We start from the raw sequence: 21,351 nt of genomic DNA on the forward strand, positions 1-21,351 counted from the left end.
GCCTATAAAATTAGAATGAGGCCATATTGGAGCTCATTTTGCTCCAGTCTGTAATTTGGCAGCGGAGAGCCGTTACATGTAGACATACGCATAGACGGTTCCCTGCCGCTATATATTGGGAGCATGGCAGAGTGCAAATGTGCTGGGGACGAAAGGCGCTAGAGACGCGCCATGAGAAAATTACACTTGACTCGACTTAGCAGCAAGAGGACTCAATTGCCAAACCCTGAGTTCCCCCGGGACTTGGACTTACACATTTATAGGAAATGCTCCATGCCTGAGGCTGTTAGGTCCAATGCACTGTCAATAAAAGGTGTTATCTGCCCAACTCAGTGGATATGCACTTTATCAGTTCTAGTAAGATGTCAGCCTGTCTGATTCAGACATACAACTTAGCTTTCAGGTTGCATTCAGATCTTAGGAGCAGGAGCATTAATCCACTGAGCTATCTTGATAATATTCCTTCTTCAGAGTCACCGCAGTCTGAACCAAAACAAAAATGGGTCAACCTTAAAGGAAGCACCATACACAACGAGGTGTATTTGGCTCTAGCGGTTAAAAGCATGCAATCTGATATGCTTTCAGGGATGGGGTAATGCCGGGAGGGACAGGGGCGCCGGGCGCTCTCTGCTTCGGGCGCACACAAAGCCCTTTCACTGAGGCTGGTCTCCTGACTGTGTACAGAGGCGAGGGGCCCTTTCTTCTCTCTCCGCCAATGGGGAGGCAGCGGGCGGGTCTTGCTGCCTGGCCCCGCCAAGGAATGCGATAGGGGAAAAAATCAGAACACTGGAATAACTGACAAGAGCAAAACAATAAAGCGCCAGGCAGAACTCTGCACAAAGGGAAGGATGGCCTGGAGGAGGGAGCGCGCAGCCCGGCCCGCAGCACAGGTTTGGAACCCTGCACGCGCCGCTTTTTGCGTTTGATTTCACTTATTTTGTGAGAGCGTTCGGGGCTCTGTACAACATGATTGCATGGAGGGGCGTGGCCTTTCCTTATAGATTTCATAATGCATCATTCCTGTTCATAATGTACTGGGTTTTTTGGTGGAGAAAGGCGACGAGGAAACGCCCCTTAGAAAGACAGAAAGTCAGACATTTCACATATACACAAATCTGAAGCGGATGTCTGACAAATAAGTTTGTTTGCTTTTATGAAGTCATTGGGGAGGCACACGGATGCAAGTTGCTTTAAAACGACGACGATGGGATATAGGAAGGAGTAGGGCGGCGTATTTTTAGCAAATAATTGTAGCAATGAAACAGAAATGCCAAGAGGAAAGCCTGTAAAACTACCCTGTTTCCTAAAGTAAAGAGCCAGCTGGTCCCCCTGATAGACTGGAATACTTGTATAGTTTGCTGCTGTCGGGCACCCACAAAAACACCCCTGAATTTTAGCCTGTGGCCACCCGCCCCCTCCACACAAGCCCCCTTGAGCGAGCACACACATGGCATTTTGCAGCAGTGTGCAGCCCTTCGGTGGGCTCAGACACCAGACAGCGGTTACGAGATTTTGGGCACTTGTTTGGTACCCTACCCGGTGAATTTTTATCTTTTTACCCCTAGACTCTTGAAATGGAAATTAACAAATACAGTACTTTTGGTTCCTCCTTTTTCGGGATTCTGCTGTGCAATAAAGCGACGGTAACAGAATAACTGCCACTTTACCGCCATTTTTAGTAGCTTTTGAAAAACAGTGGGACATGCTATCCAGTCGCGTTTAAAAAAATGTACTTGCATTGTTGGAACAAACCTTCTTATGGTTTAGTAGTTTCTTTGGAAGGTAGGTCCCAAAGTGTCAAATTGGGTGATGTATTTTCGTCCCACCCCATTCCTGTGATCTGTTGACCCCTTGTCTCATTTCTTTGCAGCCTCTTGAGTATTTTTTGAAAACATAATTTCCCGTTTCACTCTGACGTTGATGATATGCAAATCTATGTTTAAAGCAACCGACTTAACCGGGAACTGCTCTCATTAGGAGGATTCGCTTTCCTAAATTCACCCACGGATGGCTGTTAATGGACTCGACTTAAACCCCTCCAAGATCGGAGTGATAGTGGGAGCTCCGAAACACTGCTTAAAGGATCCTAATCCTGCTTTACCTTCCCAGTTTTTGCTCTGACTTCCTACTTCCTTGTCCATCAAGGTGAGGAATTTGGGAGCCAGATCCATCCCTCAGAGCCAGATCCATCCCTCGCTAGTCAGGTTAAGGAAGTGGTAAGATGCCTACTTCCCACTTCCTTCTCTAGCAAGGTGAGGAGTCTGGGAGCCAGATCCATCCCTCGCTAGTCAGGTTAAGGAAGTGCTAAAATGCCTACTTCCCACTTCCTTCTCTAGCAAGGTGAGGAGTCTGGGAGCCAGATCCATCCCTCACAAGGTGAGGAATCTGGGAGCTTGATCCATCCCTCACTAGTCAGGTTAAGGAAGTGGTAAGATGCCTACTTCCCACTTCCTTCTCTAGCAAGGTGAGGAGTCTGGGAGCCAGATCCATCCCTCGCTAGTCAGGTTAAGGAAGTGGTCAGAGCTACATTCAGAGGTCAGGCTACTTTTGATCTGCAACCTCAACACAAAAGCACTACAATCTTGCCTTTCCCTCTCCTCACAACTAATGAAACACCCCCATTGTCTCCCAGACCCGTCGGAGTGCCTGGAGACCACTGCAGCGGTGAGTGGTCCAAATCTTGATGGAATAGTATAGCAGCGGCGCGTATAGAGGCTCCCTGCAATTTGCTCTGCAGTAATAGCGCTGCAAATGGGCAGAAACTCGCCAGATTTACCGCCAGCTCACAGCTGGAGGTGTAAAGCCAGGCGGCTTTCGGAGCAGTAATGCGGCGGTAATAGCAATGGCAGCCGTGTGCTATGCAAGACCTCATTGCACGTCGCGCTTCCTGGAGCCACAATGAGGAGCATCAGCGCTTGGATCTTGCATACCTGCTATTGGAGCACTTGACCGCACTTGGGCGCTTTAAACTTTTTTTACTTTCAGAATTGTTTTATTGTCAAAATAGTTTCTGTGTTGCCAAGTTTCTGTCAGCATACGCCCCGATGCACACATCGCTTTTCAGGCGTTGATTAACATGATACCCTCTAAAACGTGCCATACCGGCGCACGATACTCGCATCATTGTGAGTTTTTGTTCATCATGGCATCACTTGCCAGCTTCTGCCGCCATCTGCTCACGTTTACCATTTACCAGGCACTGACATCATGTTCTGGTGGCCACACCATTAGTCGGGTATTAGGTGGCGGCATACATTGTTTGCCAGGTGCTGGCATTGTCTTTAGAAGTTCACAAACTATTTGCCAGTGATCACAAGCGGATGTGCCCATGTACTCAGACCATCTGGCAAGCATGGCTCTACTTTGCCCGGGTACTCACACCATTTGCTAGGTATTGCCAGTATTTGCCCAGGCACTCGCACACTTCGTCATTCTTGGGCATCTTTTACCCAGGTACATGCATCATTTGCCAAGCATTAGCATTCAATGCCCATGTGCCATGAAGTAGCTGACGCAGAGTCAATACATAAAATAAATAATATGGGACTCTCAGCACTCGCCAGCAGCTGGGGCCGGAAGGGACGTTAATGCGTAAGAACTGGGGACCACCTTTGTCAATAAGGTCAACCTGAATAATGCTGAGCAATTGTGTTGAGGGTAAGGGGTTAAATGGTTAAACAATAGGGCCGTGAAGGCGGTAAAAAGGTGGGAACATGTGCCCCTAAAGGAGACAGAGTAAAAAAACAACCTGACCAAAAACAGCCAAACTCGGTCAACCTTATTGATATAAATCCTTTTACAACATGTTTTCACACGGAACTGACAGGACTGGCTTTTTTGTGACCTTGGTCACTTCTCTTCTCTTCCTTCCATCAATGGGAGTATTTAGCATTGGTTTCGAACAGGGGCCTGCAACCTGTGGCTCCTCAGATGTTTTGGCCTACTGTTCCCATGATCCTTCATCATTGACTATGCTGTTTAGGGCTGATGGGAATTGTAGTCCAAAACATCTGGTGAGCCAAAGGTTGCAGACCCATGGAACTTTAGAAGCTGGTGCACACGTATTACACAACTGTTACACACACTGCATACTCTTTCACTCCATGGCTAGCCCCCGCCAGCTAGGCCACACTTTATAGCAAGCCATTCCCAGAAGTAGTGCCAATGCTTAGTCTTGAATATCATGTTCCACTTTCTTTCCATAGGTCGGCCACACGTGGTTACATACAACAACCAGAAGGAGTGAACATGTTAAGTCTTAACACACTGGGGATCATTTTGGATTAACCTGGACGTGCGTGAGTGGTCCTCTCACAAGAATAGGCTCTTGCACGGTGCCGTGCCATGTTTCATAATGGGGCAAAACAGCTATTACCATACTGTTTGCTCAAGATCACAAGGTGGCTCTGCAATAAAACATTTACTCTCCAGTGTGAGATCTTACATTCCTCCCCTTTGTTCGCCACATAAGAGCCCTCCATGTACTGTTTGTCTAAGATCACATGGCTGCACTGTAGGGATCCCTCCAAGTCCAGTGATGACTGCTGTACTGATTGCTTTCTTCCCCAGGACTGGAACACACGAATTCAGAATGAATTGCTCACCAAATATCGCAAGGCTATCCTACATTGAATAGATTCACCTACACGTGCTGACACACTTCATTTCCAAGAAAAACAAAACAACACATTATAATACTTCACCATGATCACAAGGCTGTACTGTAATGAATATTTTCAGGTCTCCCAAATTCTTTAAAATCCCATTAAACCTGTAGGGTGAGTTCCTTCTTTTACATGCTCACCCTAAGAGGAATACACTCGTCCCCCTGGTGACGGGTGACACATTATTTACCAGTGCTTTCTGTAAAATGGTGCATGTCACCATAAGCACTATATATTCAGTGCAAGACTGCCACTCAAAGGCCAGCCATGCACAGTGAAACTTTTATTTTCCATTTACTGCGAACACAGTTTGTTTGGAGTAAATGTCATATAAAAGTTGAACACATCCCTATACTCACCAGTTAAGTTGAGTACCATACAAATCTCCTCCCCAATGTAAGTGGGCTACTAGATTTTTAATCGTCCAGTGCCGGCTGCTTTTTTACCTGCTCATAGACTAGGAGCACAGAATTGCCACCACAGGGACACGCTGCACTATTATTTGCCTGCCTCCCATTACTTCTACTTTCCTCTTCATGGAACTCAAGAGCTTACTGTCTATGGTGTTTCGCCAGGATAAGAAAGCTGCAGGCACTGCGGCCTCAGTGTGCAGTCCCCACTAGACACCAGTGGTTGAAGTGAGCGGGAGCGGTGCTCCTCTACTTTTTAAAATTAGGTTCTAATGTTCCTATATTTTTATTTTAAAAAGAAATCATTCCGGAATGGTTTTGTTTTAAAGTAAAAGTGTAGGAAGAAGTTGAAGCTTGCACTTTCAGTGCAATACACTGAACGTTCCCTTAAACAGCAGGTGCAAGTGTTTGGGGGTTTGTATTGTGCATGGGAGGGGGCGCTGCAATGGAGTCTGTGGGGAGCAGTGCAGGCCAGCAGGGAACATAGTTCCACAACTTCTTTTCGTACACTTCGACCACTGCTAGACACTGGCACTCTCTGCCTCACAGTGGAGTTATTTGCCAAGGGTTGGGAGCACGTTAATATATTCCTTAAACACACTGCAGTGCAGAAGAAAGATGGCAAAATCCTCAAGCAGCATGGAAAGAAAAGCAGTACTTAAAGGCATTTCTTGACAGCGTGTACGGTTGCACTAGCAGCCAGCAACCATAGCACAGCTTTCATGATGATGCTTCATGGAGCAGCTGAGTAACCCCAGGGCAGGGCCTTTACACACTCCTGCAGGAGCGATGGCAGCCAGCAACCATAGCACAGCTTTCATTATGATGCATCGTGGAGCAGCTGAGTAACCCCAGGGCAGGGCCCTCACACACTCCTGCAGGAGCGCTGGCAGCCAGCGACCATAGCACAGCTTTCATTATGATGCATCGTGGAGCAGCTGAACAACCCCAGGGCAGGGCCACTACACACACTCCTGCAGGAGCGATGGCAGCCAGCGACCATAGCACAGCTTTCATTATGATGCATCGTGGAGTAGCTGAGCAACCCCAGGGCAGGGCCCTTACACACTCCTGCAGGAGCGCTGGCAGCCAGCGACCATAGCACAGCTTTCATTATGATGCTTCGTGGAGCAGCTGAGCAACCCCAGGGCAGGGCCCTTACACACTCCTGCAGGAGCGCTGGCAGCCAGCGACCATAGCACAGCTTTCATGATGATGCTTCGTGGAGCAGCTGAGTAACCCCAGGGCAGGGCCCTTACACACTCCTGCTGGAGCGCTGGCAGCCAGCGACCATAGCACAGCTTTCATTATGATGCTTCGTGGAGCAGCTGAGTAACCCCAGGGCAGGGCCCTTACACACTCCTGCAGGAGCGATGGCAGCCAGCAACCATAGCACAGCTTTCATTATGATGCTTCGTGGAGCAGCTGAGTAACCCCAGTGCAGGGCCCTTACACACTCCTGCAGGAGCGATGGCAGGCAGCAACCATAGCACAGCTTTCATTATGATGCATCGTGGAGCAGCTGAGTAACCCCAGGGCAGGGCCCTCACACACTCCTGCAGGAGCGATGGCAGCCAGCAACCATAGCACCGCTTTCATTATGATGCATCGTGGAGCAGCTGAGTAACCCCAGGGCAGGGCCCTCACACACTCCTGCAGGAGCGCTGGCAGCCAGCGACCATAGCACAGCTTTCATTATGATGCTTCGTGGAGCAGCTGAGTAACCCCAGGGCAGGGCCTTTACACACTCCTGCAGGAGCGCTGGCAGCCAGCGACCATAGCACAGCTTTCATTATGATGCTTCGTGGAGCAGCTGAGCAACCCCAGGGCAGGGCCCTTACACACTCCTGCAGGAGCGCTGGCAGCCAGCGACCATAGCACAGCTTTCACTATGACGCATCGTGGAGCAGCTGAGCAACCCCAGGGCAGGGCCCTTACACACTCCTGCAGGAGCGCTGGCAGCCAGCGACCATAGCACAGCTTTCATTATGACGCTTCGTGGAGCAGCTGAGCAACCCCAGGGCAGGGCCCTTACACACTCCTGCAGGAGCGCTGGCAGCCAGCGACCATAGCACAGCTTTCATTATGACGCTTCGTGGAGCAGTTGAGTAACCCCAGGGCAGGGCCTTTACACACTCCTGCAGGAGCGCTGGCAGCCAGCAACCATAGCACAGCTTTCATTATGATGCTTCGTGGAGCAGCTGAGTAACCCCAGGGCAGGGCCTTTACACACTCCTGCAGGAGCGCTGGCAGCCAGCAACCATAGCACCGCTTTCATTATGATGCTTCGTGGAGCAGCTGAGTAACCCCAGGGCAGGGCCTTTACACACTCCTGCAGGAGCGCTGGCAGCCAGCAACCATAGCACAGCTTTCACTATGACGCATCGTGGAGCAGCTGAGCAACCCCAGGGCAGGGCCCTTACACACTCCTGCAGGAGCGCTGGCAGCTAGCAACCATAGCACAGCTTTCATTATGATGCTTCGTGGAGCAGCTGAGTAACCCCAGGGCAGGGCCTTTACACACTCCTGCAGGAGCGATGGCAGCCAGCAACGATAGCACAGCTTTCATTATGATGCATTGTGGAGCAGCTGAGTAACCCCAGGGCAGGGCCCTCACACACTCCTGCAGGAGCGCTGGCAGCCAGCAACCATAGCACAGCTTTCATTATGATGCTTCGTGGAGCAGCTGAGTAACCCCAGGGCAGGGCCTTTACACACTCCTGTAGGAGCGCTGGCAGCCAGCAACCATAGCACAGCTTTCATTATGATGCATTGTGGAGCAGCTGAGTAACCCCAGGGCAGGGCCCTTACACACTCCTGCAGGAGCGCTGGCAGCCAGCAACCATAGCACAGCTTTCATTATGACGCTTCGTGGAGCAGCTGAGTAACCCCAGGGCAGGGCCTTTACACACTCCTGCAGGAGCGCTGGCAGCCAGCAACCATAGCACAGCTTTCATTATGACGCTTCGTGGAGCAGCTGAGTAACCCCAGGGCAGGGCCCTTACACACTCCTGCAGGAGCGCTGGCAGCCAGCGACCATAGCACAGCTTTCACTATGACGCATCGTGGAGCAGCTGAGCAACCCCAGGGCAGGGCCCTTACACACTCCTGCAGGAGCGCTGGCAGCCAGCGACCATAGCACAGCTTTCATTATGACGCTTCGTGGAGCAGCTGAGCAACCCCAGGGCAGGGCCCTTACACACTCCTGCAGGAGCGCTGGCAGCCAGCGACCATAGCACAGCTTTCATTATGATGCTTCGTGGAGCAGCTGAGTAACCCCAGGGCAGGGCCTTTACACACTCCTGCAGGAGCGCTGGCAGCCAGTAACCATAGCACCGCTTTCATTATGATGCTTCGTGGAGCAGCTGAGTAACCCCAGGGCAGGGCCTTTACACACTCCTGCAGGAGCGCTGGCAGCCAGCAACCATAGCACAGCTTTCATTATGATGCTTCGTGGAGCAGCTGAGTAACCCCAGGACAGGGCCTTTACACACTCCTGCAGGAGCGCTGGCAGCCAGCAACCATAGCACCGCTTTCATTATGATGCTTCGTGGAGCAGCTGAGTAACCCCAGGGCAGGGCCTTTACACACTCCTGCAGGAGCGCTGCCAGCCAGCAACCATAGCACAGCTTTCACTATGACGCATCGTGAAGCAGCCTAGCAACCCCAGGGCAGGGCCCTTACACACTCCTGCAGGAGCACTGGCAGCTAGCAACTATAGCACAGCTTTCATTATGATGCTTCGTGGAGCAGCTGAGTAACCCCAGGGCAGGGCCTTTACACACTCCTGCAAGAGCGCTGGCAGCCAGCAACCATAGCACAGCTTTAATTATGATGCATTGTGGAGCAGCTGAGTAACCCCAGGGCAGGGCCCTTACACACTCCTGCAGGAGCGCTGGCAGCCTTCAACCATAGCACAGCTTTCATTATGACGCTTCGTGGAGCAGCTGAGTAACCCCAGGGCAGGGCCCTTACACACTCCTGCAGGAGCGCTGGCAGCTAGCGACCATAGCACAGCTTTCATTATGATGCTTCGTGGAGCAGCTGAGTAACCCCAGGGCAGGGCCTTTACACACTCCTGCAGGAGCGATGGCAGCCAGCAACGATAGCACAGCTTTCATTATGATGCTTCGTGGAGCAGCTGAGTAACCCCAGGGCAGGGCCTTTACACACTCCTGCAGGAGCGATGGCAGCCAGCGACCATAGCGCCGCTTTCATTATGATGCATCGTGGAGCAGCTGAGTAACCCCAGGGCAGGGCCACTACACACACACTCCTGTAGGAGCGCTGGCAGGCAGCTAAAGCTCTTTCTAGCCACCCTAAGCATGATAACCGGCTTCTATGTTTGATTTTGTTCATAATGACTGGCGTTTCTGAGCAGAAGGGAAGAGTCCTGCCTACATGTAACCAGAGCGGATGCGCGGTTGACCACCAAGTGTTGACGTGCTCGAGCGCCTGCTGTTGTGCACGAGTGTTCATTAGCAGGCCGTGTGCTCTCGTGCGCTGCTTCCTGCCATAGCAAAGACACAGCGTCATGGGTGGTCAGTTGGTTGAGCTCACACTTTTCTTACCTTTGCTCAAGCTTCAATTCACAGCAGTTTTGAAACCCAGGCTGGCCAGCCTTCCCTTATCAGAAATCAATACATTGAGTACTAACATGTTGGTTAATAGTCGCTTACTGGCCTACAAAGACCACAATAAAACATGTATAAAAGCATGCTAATATTTTCTGCACACTAGACATACTTTAGCAACTCGAGGCTCTTTGAATGTCTGTTTTTGTAGTGCTTGCTGCCACTCTTGTCTTCATAACATTTTAAATAGCAGGTGCTACTGTTGCCCAGCTTAACAGTTGTTTTTTATCGACAGCTGGAGAATGGAAGGCTAAGTCAACCCCTCCTAAATGTGGATGACTTCGAGTGCACCATTTGTGTATTGTGGCTCCTAGGTGTTGCAGAGGCAACACCTGCTGGAACGCAATCAGTGTGTGCGGCTAGTGGTGGACAGCCAATATGTATTAATACCATTGCTGATTATGGCAATATTCCTTCCTTTTGTGTGTTTCTGGTATTGTGATTTCCTGAACAGTGATCTTTCGGTGCGCGCCTTATTTGCAATTGGTGCCTCTGCTGTAGAGAGTCCCAGATGTCCGAGTCTTGACACAGCACTCTTTTGCTTTTCCTTTGGTGTGTGCATGGCTTGTGTTCATTACTTTAATGATTGTTAGCATTGGTAACGGTATAGACGTTATTGCTGCCCTTTAGTTAAGGTGTGTTTCTTAGGATATGTGAGCCTGCCCTTGACAGATGACATCCAAAATCAATCGGCTTTCCAGTGATTGTTTTATTTACTTTCATTTTTGGGATCCCAGATCTGAAAAGTTGAGTACCACTTTGCGACAGAACCACCATTATTCCCCTCAGAGTTGATTGTTTGAGACCCACAATCCACACCATTTGTTTAAGAGCCACAGTCCATACCACTGACTCAAAGGTTGCGGTCCGTAATAACATGCCCTTTTAATATAGCGCTCCACTCCTGGGCTAGACGACTACTGAAATTATAGACATTTGCACCCAGGGAAGGGAGCCCAGCCAATCAGGTGGCTGGAAGAGCGGACGAGAATACACTGTGTAACACCCGCTCTTAATTGTAGGGAGGCATCAGGGAGCCTCTCCCTGTTGCTTCCCTACATCCCCACCCTCCCGCCCCCACTTCCAATGTTATCCGAACCCTTTCCTCGCCTCCCTCCTTCCCTCCCCCACTTACCCACTGCACCGGAGCTTTGTGTTCAGCTCCCGGCGCTCCTCCGTCCATAGCCGCCCTGGAAATGGAAAAGGGAGCAAGTCCCTTTTCCTATGGTGGCAGCCATCCTTTTTTTTAAAGTGAGATTGGGCTTGCATATTATTTAACTATTTGCACACCGGAAGAACCCCGGGGTGCGAATGGCTATCACCCCATTGTCATGGAGCGGGCATGACCGTTAACGCCCACAACCCTTGCAGAGGCCCTGGGCTTGCGAGCCGTCACCGGCCAGGGAGTTGACGCGGAGATGATTGCCATAACAGCCAATGGAATATAATCCCATTTTTGTTTAGATGTTTATAATCCAAATTAGATTTGATTGAACTGTTCGAGAACATAGATGTACAGAAAATGGAACACTTATTTTTAGTCAAGAATATCCTCTCTAATCTAGGAAACATAAAAACCTCAAACGAACATAACCCCTACCTTTCATCCCTCATTCCACCCACCCTCTACTAGTAAAGAAACATTGGCCCTCATTACGACCCAGCCGGAAATCGAAAAACGATGGCGGAAATGCAATACCGCCATCGAATACCGCTCGTTGCGACTATGACCCGTCACCGTAAAGTACAATGCCATTAGCGACACCCTAGTGAATGCCAACGCTAACTGCACCAAGTACGCGCACGCGCGCCATGCAAAACCGTAATTACCACCATGGCGCAACGGTACGCGAATGCTGACCCTAGCGGACATTTACATTACGCCATCAAGCATGGCGGAAAGTACCAATCCGCCATGGCGAGAAATACGGCATCGTGAACCAACCGCAAATGGCCCAACTGAGTGCCTGTACACCACTCCCTGGCCACATTGCACAACACCTCGCAGGTGCAATGAAGTAAAATGCAACCAGTGAAATGCACAAGTCACCCACGCATGCCAACGAACAAATGAATGTAGGGGCTCCAAGTGCCTTGTGAGTGGCCATCCATATTTGGCATGTCACCATTGCCGTACTGATGCAGCACAGGCATGCGAAGGTTCAAGTACAGCAAAATGAACTGAAAGATGAGACAAAACAACAACAGGCCCCCATCGCCTGACACCAGTGTAAGGCAACATTCAAAGCAGCATCCTTAGGGAGACTGCACCAGCCCTGTACACATGCCAGTAAACAAACCAACCATCAGCATAAGCATGTACCACACAAGTTGGCAGAGTGACTGAGCAGCCAGGCTCATCTCAAGAGGGGCCAATGGGAGCTGCAGGGCACAGATGGCACGAATACAGAAGCTATTCCAATGGACATGACCTCAGTCTCCCTCCAAGAAACGCACGCAAACACAGGCACCTGTGACCAGCCATTATCTGATAATCACATCATTCCACCAATCCACCTGGCTGACCGGCATCTGTTACACAAAAGCTAAACCCCCGCCCCTAAGCATGACATCATTAAAACAGTCATGATGGCAGCCCCTATCCCTGACCTCACTGGGCTTCGTAGGCAAACGCGGCCAGTACAGTACCACGCAACTATACTCAGAAGCCGGAACCCAATGCATATCTACTCACAATACATCGCTCCACAAATAGGAATATGCTACATTACTTCCAAAGAATAACGCTACACGGTTAACATCAGACTAAAATTTTAATGCACATCAAATTCACCAAGCCCATACAGCTATTAGGCCATGAACCCCAAAATATCTACATTACTGTGGGCTGCATCCGCAATAAATGACCAGCTACTCCTTGTGTGACGCCCTGTTCCTTCATGGTACACAGGGGCTACATTCACGTCCAAAAAGGCAACATGGAAGCGCCTAGAACCGCAGGCCCGTCCCATTAGGTAGGCACTAGTCCAGCTGAAAGGTAGATATGTTGCTCCTAGCCACTAGTACTGCGTAAGGGCATGGTGGCCATTGGCGATCGTCCCATAAGATCGTAATGGTGCTCCACTGATTAACACGAAGCAGCAGGTGTCGGGAGTAAAAGCCATCTGCAGGAGTGGCATACAGATGGCAGCGGAAAAAGGGGAGGAGATACCTGTCACCCAAATGAAATGAAAAACAATAGTATGGCCATCAGAACTTCATTTGAATCACTCACTTCAATGATCACACCAAATCTACAGCCATATGCATGCTAGCCCACTCAAAAGGATTATTTCCACCCATGAATCACTTGCCAATCATAACAACATAAATCGAGGTGAAAACACTATTACAAACGAGTGTTTGTGTGCATGCGTCTGTCAAAACAGAATCCATGAGATGGGATTAGTAACGTGCATAGACACAAGTGTTGGAAGGCGCGTCGAGACAGGGAGGGTTCAACAAGGGCAGATAGACGATGGTCCCACTATGGCAGCTCTGCATCACATAGCGCAGGGGAAGGGGATAGATACCAAAAAGCCATGTACATGGCAAACTCTCTATTAAATCATCTGTCCATGCATCCATACATCATTCCCTCATCCCGGTATAAAAACGCATGATTATTAACTCACATTACATTTGAAATCTCCATTGAGTCTGTGCGTAATGCAGCCTGCAAAATCCACTGTGCTCCAGCCCGGAATTCTAGTGATGTGAAGTAACATGTATTTGGGAACGTCCTGCCTTATCGTCCACTACGCTATTGCGCATCCCATACTATTCATATCAATCATTGCATTCTCGCCATGGCCCCTGTCCCAAGGACATTAAACAATAGAACGTTATATTTGCAGTCAGACCTGTGGGCGTCTCCTCGCCGCTAGCTGAAAACCGAAAGCGCTGTCCTTCGAATTCCTCATTTGCAACATCACGTCGAATAGGCATCCGTGGGCGCTCGAAATCACAAAATCATCCATGTAGTGCGGCAGTGTGTGAAAATGGCAACTGGCTTCACTCACAAATGGGACGCCCCGCCCGTCGGTGGACCTCGGTACAGTGCTCGCCCAAAGGGGATTGCAGCTGGCACAGGTGGAATGAATCACCACAGGTGGAGGCCATACAGCCTGAAAACACATAAATTGCACACCCAACCCCCTCCCACAACCACACCCACTCCAAAATGCTACCGGCAGGACTAGCGATGTTGGGCCTGGGGGACCTGATAGCACTGCAAGTACTCCAACTTCAAGAAGAAGACGAACACCAACTACTACAACAACCGGCCGCACAGAGGAGACGCAGGAGGAGGAGGAGGGCAAGGCAGGGCCAGCAAGGCCCACCAGCACAGCCACTACCACCACGCAGGCAGCCCGCAATCCCACGCCTCCGAGCTCATCCGTTCAACCTCACTGATGAGCAGATCCACACCCTCTACCGTTTGGACCGGGACACCATAATCTCCATTGTGGACATGACACACGCTGACCTTGTCAGCATGATAGATAGCCCAACCGCCATCCCACCCCTACTGAAGGTGGTGTCTGTACTCCACTTCCTGGCCACAGGCACCTACCAGCACACAGTCGGACAGTTGCATGGCATTTCACAGCCACTGTTCTCACGGACACTATTGCAAGTGCTCGATGCCCTCCTGAAGCACGCAGACGACTACATCTCTTTACCACGCTCGGAGCAGGAGATTACAAACACAAAAGTTGGATTCCATGCACTGGCCGGCATACCGGGTTGCATTGGTGCCATCGACTGCACCCATGTGGAATTGGTTGTCCCACATGCCATGGAGGCCCAGTACCGCAACCGGAAGCAATATCATTCTCTTAATGTACAGATGGTGTGTGACTCCAACAGGATCTTTACACATTGTTGTGCCCGATTTCCTGGATCAACCCATGATTCTTTGGTCTTGAGGAACTCTACAATACCACGCTACATGGAGCGACACGCAGGGAACAGATCCTGGCTACTCGGTGAGTCTCATTCCATGCATGATAATGTGGGGTATGTGATGCGGCAATGACCTGGCAGGAAGGGGGGGGGATGCGTACGTAGCAATGTCATTCCACAAACATCCTTTCTTGTCCACATACAGGTGATGCCGGGTATCCACTGAAGAGATGGCTCCTTACACCACTCCGGAACCCACAGGACCAGCATGAGGAGGACTACAACCATGCCCACTCACGTACCCGTGTAGTCATAGAACAGGCATTCGGCCTACTGAAGGCTCGTTTCCGCTGCCTCAGCAGGTCTGGCGGGGCACTCCTGTACCGCCATGAGAAGGTTGCAAAGATAGTCATGGCATGTGTCATGCTACACAACATGTGCGTACGTAGAAATGTGCCCATGCCCCCTGACGCAGAACTGCACGCACCTGAAGATGGTCATGATGAGGCTGGGGATGTGGCAGCACCTCAGGGAGTCCGCGAGGCACAGGAGGCCCGTGAAATTCGTCAGAGTATCATAGATTCATGCTTCTAGCACTCACGCCTGGTGGCTGATACATGGACACGGGACTTGTGGCACTGTGTGTGTCTGGAACATGCACAATGTGGACTGTACGCCTATAAAGGCCTCGTACACAAAGATCAATGTCCACACGTCTCATTGGATGATTATGAAATGTTTATAGCATATGTGAAGTTATGTTACACACCCCATCGACCCGCCACCCATGTAAGCCCAACACCCCCCCCTCCACCCTCCTACCTCCCCCCCGAACACCAGTGTCCAAAGATGCTCATTGTCAGTGGGCAGACGCTATTGCAAGCCCCCTCTCCGGGTATCAGGGGCACCCCTGCCTGTGGAGCGCAGGTTCCTCCCAGATCTACGTTGGGGGCTGCCCTGGACGGAACTTGCAACGGATGATGTCTCTGCCTGCTCACGTCCATGCATGTCCCTAAGGGTTTGTGAGAGCTCAGTGAGCACACGGCGCACAGCGGCAAGTTCAGCACATACGTCTTTGGACGTCGCATGCAGTTCCCCCCTCAGGCTCTCGGTGCTTCTCTCCATTTGTACCCTCAGGCTCTCGGTGCTTCTCTCCATTTGTACCCTCAGGCTCTCGGTGCTTCTCTCCATTTGTGCCCTAAGTGTCTCAGTAGATGTTTCTATGGCTGCCTTAGTACCCCCACATTCATCAGCATGGTCCTTGAGGAGCGTGGCCAGTTGCTGCTGTTGCACGATCACCTGGTCGAGGGACTGTTGCCTCTGCTGGGCCATGGCCATTTGCGGTGGTGTCACAGAGGGGCTGATCAACTCATGTTGCCTTGCCACAGGGCTTGTGGGGGATGGCCAGTCGTCGTCTTGTGGGTGCCCCTGCGTGGTGTCCTCATGGTGTAGGGGATGAAACAAACAGGGGGATTGAGACAGGTCATGGATGGGTCCTACATCGACAGCACCGTTGTCTGTGTCGGAGCATGCTGGCATCAATGCAGTGTCACCTATGGTGCTGCTGCCATCAGAAGCAGTGCCTTCTGTGGCATCCATTGGGGGGACCTGTGGTGCTGCTGGTGTGGGCATGCTGGCTGCTGGGGTGCCTGTTGAAGTCCCCTCCTGTGTGCTGCCACTTGATTTGGGCTGCTGCCGTGTCTTGATCCGTGCAGCTGATGTGGAGGGTCTTTGGCCGTTGGTCTTGGCCCTCTTTGCAGGTGTGCTGGTAGGGGTGTCCTGCAGCTCGTCGTTTGACTCGGACCCTGTGGTGGAGTAAAGGAGGGCGAGCGTTATTTATGGGTCTGTGGAAATTGGAATGGCAATGTATCACATGCATTGGGGTGGTACCTGAGGGTGATTTGGGTCAGGGCCTTGGAGGTGGTTTCATTTCTGTGTGGATTGAGGATGCAGTTGTTTTGCAGCCTGCAGTTAGGGTGTGCATGCTGCACGTGTAGAGGGTGTTTTTAGGATTTTTAATTATTTATGTATTTAATGTGACTTTTAAAGTGCGCTATCAGGCCAATGTATGTGGCCGTTCTCCTGGACATGTGTTTCTGTTGCACTATGTGGCCACATGGTACTTCACATGATTGGACATTGTGGATTTGGCATTGTTTTATTTGGCCCACCTACCTGATTCTTCGGATGTCTGCACTCCTTTCTCCATCCCTCCGACTCCCACTATGCTCTCCATTCCAATGGTGGAGGCACAGATTTCTTCCCAGGGGGTCAACTTGATGGGTGATTCCGATCCTCCCCCGGTAGCTGTGGCAATGTTACGGTTGGCTGATAGTATGCTCCGTACGCGTATCCGCAAGTCGTCCCATCGCTTTCTGCATTGCTGTGGGTTGCGGGGTGCGGTCCCCACCGCACTTACCCGCTGTGCCACCAGGGCCCATGTGGCCTTCTTGTTCGCAAGTGCCGTCCTGGTCATTTGCGTCGAGAAGACGACGGCAGCATTCTCCTGGAGGGTCTCTGTGAGCACGGTGAGTTCCTCATGGGAGAAGTGGACCTGCCGCTTGCGGTCGCACGCTTTTTTTGCTACTTTTCCCATTTTGTTTGTTTTAACTAGGGTGGCTGTCGGGTTGGGATGTGTCTCAGGGTCGGATTTTTAATGGTTGTGTTGGGATTCTGATTTTATAGGTGTGCGGCGTGCTGTTTCCCGTTCCGGCCCCATGTTTTTACTTCCGTTTCCGTATATTTACGGTCACCGTATTTTGCGATTGGCGCTCATTACGGTGACCGCTATGATGGGTGGCAGAATTGCACCTAGGGCGCCGTACGACGGCGGTGAGGGGCGTTTTGGGGACATTTCCGCCATCGCGGAGTTTGCACTTCCGCCATGGCATAATGCTCGTGCCCGATGGGTCATAATTGGCCGCACTTTACTCCATCGTGCAATGGCGGAAACGCTATTTACGCTATGGCGGTCGGGTCAGTTACTTTCCGCCAGGGTCGTAATGAGGGCCATTGAATCCAACTGTCCCAAGTCTGTGTTGGTAGAAGGCAAACGCGTGTCCATTATGAAATAGTCACTCATTAGAATGTACATATTTCTCCATGAAGGGCAGCCAACGTTTTTTTAATAGCGCCTGTAAATGGACTCTAGGCGGTTTCTCGCTGCTCCGAAATCCCAAGTGCGGCGAAGGGTGTCTGCACAGAAGGCGGGTGGTCTTTTCTAAAGGGCTTTTCTCCCCAAGGTGGCAGCCATATTCTGAGTTGCAGGACCACCAGAAGGTCAAGACATGCCAAATGCCTGGGCCATGTTGGGCAGCGCTCTCAGACCATGACTCGTGGAGGTGCTTGCGTAGGAGGCTGCCAACCATGAATTTGATCTTTGACGCAGAGAGTAAGCAATTGCGTGCAGCCCATGAGAACGCAGCATCTCTTGGAGATAAATCGGCAGGGGCGTTTTAGAGTCTCTGCAGCAGGTGAATAGATTTCTGGGGACATTAAAGATATCATAAGTTACAATTGGCAAGTTGAATAATGACATTTGTCCCCTTTCTGCCCTTTACTATCTAGAGTCTTAGCTATTGAGGAGAATTATGAATCTTTTTGTGGTATTAGGATGGTTTCGCTGATTTTTTTACTTGTTTCTCTGGGATGAAATGTAATTCACAGGTGAAGCTGCGGGTCCCTTTATGGGCTGGTTGAGTGGTAGAGTCGAAGTCATTAGGCATGGCAGTGTGTGAGGATCACACTTTGCGGTTGGGCTTGCCAAGACTTTGGATTCAAGTAAGATCACTTCAATTTTTACGCCATTTGATTTTTTATTTTGTCCCTTCACACACACAATTTTATATTTAGCAATATTTCCAGGAAAGATAAGCAGAAGAGCCTTCGTGCCCTAATGGAGTAATAGATGCAACAGCCATTTTTTCCACCCCGCCAAATCCTAATCCTCTCTCAACGGGTAAATATGGTTCATGGTTAGAAACTGTGAATTGTTAGGGTGAGTGCTGTGAAAACTGAAATGAACATCAAGACCAGTGTTAATCATGTTCTTAGTGATTCAAGAATACCAAACCTTTATCACTGACCTGTTTGTAAACTTTAAAGAACTGTGGTAAGTCTTATGTTCTCACAATGCTCTTTGATTTTATGCAGAGCAGCCAGTAACACTCATTGGTGCCATTTTCTCACCTACACCATTGTCTGGAAGTATTTTAAAAGAGTAGAATAGGTATGAACCAGACTGTCATTTTTGAAATGATAGCCTATCAGAAAATAATGTATATGGTGAGACTACCTTTTGATTATGTGCTTTGCTGAATAAGACGAGTGCCATGTACTTATTATGACTACAATGTATACTGGAAGTGATCACAAGATATACATATTTTAACGTTTTAAAAAGAGACAGTTTGCAATGAATACACACCTAATCTTGTCTCACAAAATGTCCTTCCTTCTTGGAAAGGATCGTGCTCAGATTAAAACTGATTATCAGTTTCTTTTGTGTGTACAAAAGCAACTGTTACTGCATGCACAAGCACGAATAATTAACCAAAAATAGAACATAGGAAAAACAGTTGTAGACCCCGCAGCACTGTCCTCTGGTCAAGATGACAGGGCTTCAGGGTCTAGCAAGGTTCTGACGGCCTTGTAAGAACAAGGTCTGTCTGAAGCCTACTCCGTAGAGCCAGTCTGCACCTCTTTCACCCCTCCTGTGCCCCCTCCGCCTTATAGGCTTGGCTCAATAAAGTGTGATGGCAACATTAAATCTATAGCCCGGTCGCCGCCACAGGGATGCCTCTGTTGAAGCTGCTCTCATTCTACAGGTAACCAACCCACTCCCCCTTCCGGAAGTGTGTGTATTTTCCTCTAGTCGTGCTGCTGCCGGCAATGGCAGGGTGGCTCTAGCAAGCAAGAACATGACCACGTGCCCCTCGCCCAGAGAGAGAGAGAGAGCCAGAGGTATAGAGACAGTGCTGGGACGCCAGGTCCAGCCAGTATAAAGCGACCATTTACCCTATTGTGAAATGTGTGAAGAAACTGTGTTTTCTTTTCTCTTCCAAACACTGATCTTACTGGTTGTTTTGTATTTTATCCAACTGGCGCATTTGCCTCGTGATAACCCACTCACCAACCACCCCATGAACGTATTCTTTATGTTATCGTTTGTGTTTGTATTTTGGTTTTGTTAAGCACAAATGTTTCAGGAAATCAAGGATGACCTGTAACCAAGGGGCTCAGCGGTCGAGCATAGGGGTTAGCTAATGATTGAGACTTAGGCTAGGGGCAGGGAACACATCCATTTTCATATATCATTCTTTTCGCAAAGTGGAAATCCCAGATCTAATGCTGCCCAACGTACAGTCGCACCACACCATTCTGGCACAACAAACAGGCGATTGGGATCAAAATTCGAATATGTTTAAATATTTAAATCAAAGGTGCTCCCTTTATGCCGGGGAAGTCACGACAAAGCATCAGGTATACATTACATGGGATTACTTACCCAATGAAACTGAGCCTCCTCATAACATTCTCTCTAATTATACTACACACAATCAGTCCCACATCAGCACCAATATTAGCACCTTCGGCAGGCTCCTCAGCCAATCAGGTTGCTCCTAACGATCCAAGCCCGGGTTTGGAGCAATCCGAGTGCTTTACACACCCACCAGCCATTTTCCCTAGAGCCCCCAGCCAACCTCCCTCATCTGTCTACACCACTCCCGACCCGGCCCCCACTTACCTGCGCCTGCCATGGTCCTGGGGCCTCCGCGGCTCACCACTCCCCATCTCCTGCTCCGGTCTGCCATGGAAATGGAAGAGGGGCTCTGTACGGACAGAGCCGCGCCCTTCCTTTCCGCGGCGACCATATTGAGGTGAGGAAGTGTTTGTAAGAAAAAATGGGTTGCGTCGCCATGACCCAATGTTTCTCACAAATAAATTGCTCTTTGCAGTCTAAGGGTTTGTCTTGGGGTGCTAACAGCAATAAGCACCCATTCAGGGGGTCTTCACCAGCTCCAACAGTGTCAGGCCTGGTGTTAACGCTGTCGCTTCGCTCCGGCCTTTAACTTGGGCCTCTGGCTGTTACATGCTGGTGAAGCCCCCTGCGAACGGGTGCTTGCTTAAATAATATTTCTAAGAATTCTAATCCTAAATGGCACATGGCCACCTCTAAACAGCACTTAATTATGTGGACCCAGTGCCGCTTTTCAGTTCACATTTGAACAAAACAACTTTGATCAATCAACAAGAAATCAAAACATCTTTCATTTTCTCCAGTATAAAAAACAAGCATGGTACCAAAGAAAATTCAAATTTAAAAATCATGTTTAGACACTTATTTGTTTCTATGCGTTCCCCCTAATGTAAGCGTGGGTTTGTGGGTACATAACTTGTGCATGTAATTGAATGTAAGTTTGCATTGCATGTGCCTTTTGTAGGTTTGGGTTATGGAAGCAGTGTTATCAATTTAGAGTGCCCAGACTATTGGTTCACCCACCTATGCTAGGAGAATTGTTTGTAATTTTCTCTTGCAAGGATGAGTACCTCTCCCACTTCGCTTCCCAACCGGGTCACACTGTGTAATGTCAAGAGTGAAGAGAGGATATTTTTAGATTCTGATTACTTCCATTTCTGAGTGGCATTAGGATGACCAACCACCTTTGACCTACCCATTCACTTCTTCATATCGATGTCTTTCACAGGCCTCAATTTATCACGCAATCCTGGACA

At 49.8% G+C, this 21,351-nt stretch overlaps 1 protein-coding gene across 1 annotated transcript in view; it reads left to right on the forward strand.

The window, feature by feature from the left end:
- Nucleotides 1-754: 754 nt before the first annotated feature.
- PAQR6 (progestin and adipoQ receptor family member 6) overlaps nucleotides 755-21,351 on the forward strand; it is a 107,469-nt gene continuing 86,872 nt past the window's right edge. Inside the window, exon 1 of the mRNA XM_069607114.1 lies at nucleotides 755-890. The gene's annotated coding sequence lies outside the window, so the exon portion shown is untranslated. The remainder of the gene's footprint in view (nucleotides 891-21,351) is intronic.

The sequence above is a fragment of the Ambystoma mexicanum genome, chromosome 1p (assembly GCF_040938575.1).
Source record: "Ambystoma mexicanum isolate Mex_15411 chromosome 1p, UKY_AmexF1_1, whole genome shotgun sequence".
NCBI classification, from domain to species: Eukaryota; Metazoa; Chordata; class Amphibia; order Caudata; family Ambystomatidae; genus Ambystoma; species Ambystoma mexicanum.